This window comes from Paroedura picta, chromosome 1 (assembly GCF_049243985.1).
Source record: "Paroedura picta isolate Pp20150507F chromosome 1, Ppicta_v3.0, whole genome shotgun sequence".
Classification (NCBI taxonomy): domain Eukaryota; kingdom Metazoa; phylum Chordata; class Lepidosauria; order Squamata; family Gekkonidae; genus Paroedura; species Paroedura picta.
In genome coordinates, this window is record NC_135369.1 from 50,436,544 (window position 1) to 50,442,670 (window position 6,127).

Below are 6,127 nucleotides of genomic sequence, written 5' to 3' on the forward strand. Positions count from 1 at the left end.
TCACATAGCTTGGCTTTCAGTTTGTATAGGCAAGTATTCCTCTCCCCTTCACTCAAAAAAATCTGAAGAGGATGTGTTTTCAATATTCCTGAAGTACTTTATGGACGTACTGTTATAAATTTCAGTTCCTACATTGTCCAGTACATTTGATTATGAATAATACCAATTTTCCTGAAATACTAATTGTTCAACCAATGAAATAGGTATGCAGTATTATCATATATTCAATTTGGTGTACATGTAGCAAATATTAGAAACTCATAAACAGAATATCCAAGTACACAATGTACATATTTAGGTAATACAATTTAAGCGCTTGATAAATAACCATTCCTGGTTGATAGTCATCTCAAATGAACTAGATTTCAATTAGAACCAGAATCCTGTTTCTTGCTTCCCCCCCATTTATTATTATTATTATTATTATTATTATTATTATTATTATTATTAGTAGTAGTAGTAGTAGTAGTAGTAGTAGTAGTAGTATTTGTTAGCTGCCTTTGTATTGCCTTAATGAACCCTTGACTCACTGGATTGAGTTAAAACATTCATTGCATTCTGTCTGTACTTTGGCATTCTGTTTTTGAAATACTGATTCTCTCTGCCTTCCTGTCAGCTTTCTTCCAGCAAAGAGCTGAAATCTGATACCAGCACAGGAAGCAAAGGAAGCAGCTGGCTTCCCTTCTCTGCTTGGGGGAGATGGAGGGTGGAGAGAGGCTGAGGATAGGGCAACAAACTGGCAGCAGGGCCTTTCAGAGAGGCTAATACCTCTTCCACCTGGCAAGCAGCAGGAAGAGGAAGAAAGGGACAGATAAGCCCCACAATTGGCCCTCATTGGCAGAGTGTTCTCTCCCTATTGGTGGCACACCCCCAGGGAGGGCCAATCTGTATGTTGCCTGCACATAATTTGAATTGATTTGCCCTGACTGGCAGAGCGTAAACTGGACTGATTGGCCCTCATTGGCAATGCATATAATTTGAATTGATTGGCCTTCATTGACAGAGTGCTCTCTCCCTATTGACAGCCCTCTGCCTCTGTTTAAGTGGGCAGATAAAGTGGAGCATTTTCTACTTTATTTCTCCATATATAGCATGCTACAAGATAAGTTTTTACAACTAATGCTGGAAGGATTTTTGGGCCTACCCTCAGTTGGTAGGATGGAGAAGTGTTGATTGATGAGAAATTTCAGATTACAATATATACTCAGTGGATAATATTTGTACACAGAGATGTGCAATTTTATGGTCTTTATTTTATCATTTACATATTTTAGCAAGTTTTAAATTAATGAATGTAATAGTAATAGTGATAGTGGTTATAGTAATTAGTAAATAGAATGATACCACATATCATACATTAAATCAGATTTGTAGTAATGATAATGTCACAGAAGACAAAAAAAAAACCCAATTCTGAACAAGGACAAGGTTTCTAGAATTGCATTCTTTTTTCCTCCTCATGAACAGAGATCTGAATTGGTACCACAGCTGGGAGAGGACAGGTTCCTGATTTTACAACTAGATTATTCAAATAGCTCAGAGTATTCCTGTAGCACTTTCTCTTGGTCCCATCACCTCATGGTAAGATGTTGCTACCATTTTTAGTAGGAATAATCCAACCACTTGATGATCATAGTACAGTAAATAAATTATCATAAGCTTATGACATTATGTAGCCATTTTACGGTTTGTAAGTGGAGGGGAAATTGACTAAACTTTGTCCATAGAGGAATTTGCACCCTTTTACAATCATTATGAACAATAACAACAAATAACTTTAAATAACTGATTAGTTTTTTCTTATTCTTACCATTGCTGAATTCTTATATAATGACACAAGTACCTTATTCTTCTTCAAAATAATATTAATATTTCTGCAGGCACACTCAGATGAGGTGATGTAACTTTGTAAAAACATATTCCTTGGGTAGAATTTATCTCATGACAATCATAATCCAAATACTATGGACAATTATCCTTAATAACATAATTTTAGCACCATTTACAAATGCACATCATTATAGTCTTGTTCTCATTTTAATATAAGAAAATGTATTCCTCTAAATGTAGTCGTAATCTTCATGATACTACCTTTTGTTCTACTTCCAATACTCCTCTGCATGTGAGTGTAAAAGTTGCAATACTTCAAGTGAGGAATATGCAGGTTCATCATTGGAATTTTCTTCCAGATTCTAGCATCACATTCTTTCAAGACAATTTTAACCTCTGGGTAATGCATGAATGAATACCCAGTTTATCTCTACATTTACCACACTGTGATGAAGATGCTCGTGCCATCAAGAAAGAAGCAGGTTGTCATGGATCACCATGGCTAGATTTCTAGGGCCAAGTAGGGTGCTAGTGGTTTGGTTTGACGGAGATGGAAAAATACCAGTCACACTACTCTCATGATCTGCACTTCTATGATAATTCTGTAAGACGAAGTTGTTCAAGAGAACTTTTCTATAAAAGTAATATACCATAATAGTTCAGGGGGGTACTTAGTAAAGGCAAAGGGACAGTGGGGATAGGGGTGAAAATTACTGTCAAGACACGGCTGATTTATGGAGACCCCACAGGATTTTCAAGGCAAGAGACATTCAAAGGTTGCTTGCCATTCCCTGGCGCTGTGTAGCAGCTCTGGGTTTCCAGTGGACAGTGAATTATACAACACTATGGGGCTTTCTGCACTGGGATCCTTGTAGCAAATAGTTTGCTGAACGAAAAATCGCCATTTAAAATAGTGGAATTCATCATTATGCATACCTGACTTTGTAGTGGAATCCAGTTGCGTTTCCATCGTTTCCCACAAGCTTCCGGTCTCAGCAAAAATCGCTAGAAAGGAAGCGCTATTGCCGAGCTCGTCCCGCCCCTGGCCGTCAAGCAGCCAATGGGCAGCCGTTAGCATGCTCCCAAACAGCCCCTTTCCCTTTAAGAAAGGTTTAAAAAAAAAGACACACCCATTGCAACGAATATGTGTTGATTCGTTGCAACGGAGAGACCCATCCAGCTGGCAGGTGTGTTTGAGCTGTCGTTTCATCGTTGCCACGCTCCCCCCGAGTGAAAAAAAAATCCCCCCCCCTCACGGGCCGATTTTCGGCCGAAAACAGTGTAAAAAATAAAGGGAAAATACATCAGCAAACGGGCTTCTCTGTTGTTTGTGCTTAGTGACTGTAAAGAGACTATAAAGAGCTTTGGGGAGGGACTGCAGCCGGGGAAGCCTCACTGGGTAAACGAAGGCTTGCCGGTGATTTGATCTCCGCTTGCTCGGAGAAAAAAAAAATGGCGATCGCTTCGCCGGAAGATCAGAGGAGAGAGCCAGGGGGAGGGACTTTGTAGAAACCACAACAATGGTAATGCACAGAACTTTCCCGCTAGTGTTGCAGATTGGTTGCAGGAGTGTAGCGCTTTCCGGAGGGTGAATCCACTTTTGGGGATTTCCCTGAAAGCGCTACAAGGAAGCGCTTTTTGCGGATCAGTTTCAGGTGTGTGGCAGATTGTCAACAACGTTGTGCATAATGGCAAAACTGTAGTGATTTCAATTGGCAACCATTGTGCGATTTTGAAGGAGTGCGGAAAGCCCCTATGTATAGAATGTATTATCAGATTGCTGCAAGTATTTCCCTGTTGCCATTCTACTGATTTAATACCATTTTTCTCCATTGTAACCATACTCTGTATAATTCCTAATGTACTCTACTTATTCAGATTTCAGTAATTCTAATCCTAGTATATATTGCTCATTAGCTGTCTCCTCATGTTGATTGTATTGACCTGTACTGTCCTTATTTGATGACACTTTGTATAGTCTGTTATCAACTTACAGTGTGTAATTTACTTGTACACTAACTTATAAAATGAGAAACAGCTGCAAGTTCTGAATGTGAGACCATTTTAATATCTATATTACATTGAAAAAGACTGCGGCCATGTTGTTGTTATGCATGAACTTGCCCATTCTCAAGAAAACAGGGTTGACTATTTTAAAACAAAGCCAGATCTCAGTAGTCAGTCACCTGTAAGTCTGTGTATCTAGGTCAGACTTTTTAAACCAGGATTCCATGACAGTCCTAGAAGGGTTTCCCAAATGGGTGGGAGTTAATTTTTAATATATTTTTAAAATGTGTTAAACATTTATTGGGTGATATAACCATATATAGTCATGTCAACCCACCGGCCCCTTCCAAAATGGCCAATGATGGGCCTCGATGGAAGGGGAAGGGGAGGGACCCGAGGTGGGCATGTACACAGCTTTGCTTTCCAAGCATATTCTGTGTGATTGCATCACTTCTGAGGTTTCTCAAAGCCTAAAGAATGTTTCAGGGGGTTCTCAATGGTAAAAAAGTTGAGAAAGGCTGATCTAGGTGTTTCAGTTACCAGGAGTCATTCCATTCCTGTCTATGAATGGAGAGTCTATACACTTTTGGCCTGAGCTACAGACTGAACAGTAATTGGGGCCATCTTCAAGGATCGCTGCCTTGTTGTGGCAAGGGGGCTTGCGTAGTTCAGTGAAGCTATGAGCTATGCCGTGCAGGGCCACCCAAGACGGACAGGTCATAGCTGAGAGCTCTGACAAAAGGTGATCCACTGGAGAAGGAAATGGCAAACCACTCCAGTATCTTTGCCATGAAAACTCTATGGACAGTTCCAATAGGCATAACGATATGACGCCGGAAGATGAGCCCCTCAGGTCGGAAGGTGTCCAATATGCTACTGGGGATGAGCAGACGGCTAGTACGAGTAGCGCCAGAATGAATGAAGCGGCTGGGCCAAAGCCGAAAGGACGCTCAGTTGTGGAAGTAACTGGTGGCGAAAAGACAGTCCGATGCTGTAAAGATTTTTATTCCATAGGAACCTGGAACGTCAGATCCATGAATCAAGGCAAGCTGGACGTGGTTAAACAAGAAATGAGAAGACTGAACATCGACATTTTAGGAATCAGTGAACTAAAATGGACAGGAATGGGTGAATTTAATTCAGATGACCATCAGGTATACTACTGTGGACAAGAATCTCGCAGAAGAAATGGAGTAGCCTTCATAATCAATAAGAGAGTAGGAAAAGCAGTCTTGGGATACAATCCCCAAAATGACAGAATGATCTCAGTGCGAATCCAAGGCAAACCATTCAACATCACAGTGATCCAGGTCTACGCCCCAACCACTGCTGCTGAAGAGGATGAAGTTGATCAGTTCTATGAAGCCCTACAACACCTTCTAGAAGCAACGCCCAAAAATGATGTGCTTATCATCATGGGGGATTGGAATGCTAAAGTAGGAAGCCAAAAGATAACCGGGATAACAGGCAAGTTTGGCCTTGGAGTACAAAATGAAGCAGGGCACAGGCTGGTAGAATTTTGTCAAGAGAATACAATGGTCATAGCAAACACTCTTTTCCAGCAACCCAAGAGACGACTCTACACATGGACATCACCAGACGGTCAACACAGAAATCAGATTGACTATGTGCTCTGCAGCCAAAGATGGAAAAGTTCTATCCAGTCAATAAAAACAAGACCAGGAGCTGATTGTGGTTCAGATCATGAGCTTCTTGTTGCAAAATTTAGGCTTAAATTGAAGAAAGTAGGGAAAAGCACTAGGCCACTCAGGTATGAACTAAATCATATCCCCGACGAATACACAGTGGAGGTGACAAATAGATTTAAGGAATTAGATCTGATAGACAGAGTGCCTGAAGAACTATGGATGGAGGTTCGCAACATTGTACAAGAGGTAGCAACTAAAACCATCCCAAAGAAAAAGAAATGCAAGAAATCAAAATGGCTGTCTGAGGAAGCTTTACAAATAGCTAAGGAGAGAAGGGAAGTGAAAGGCAAGGGAGAAAGAGAAAGATACACCCAACTGAATGCAGAATTCCAGAGAAAAGCTAGAAGAGATAAGAATGCCTTCTTAAATGAACAGTGCAAACAAATAGAAGAAAACAATAGAATGGGGAGGACCAGAGATCTTTTCAAGAAAATTGGAGATATGAAGAGAACGTTTCATGCAAAGATGGGTATGATAAGGGACCAAAATGGTAGGGACCTCACAGAAGCAGAAGAGATTAAACAAAGGTGGCAAAATTATACAGAAGAACTATACAAGAGCGAGCTTAACATCCCTGATGA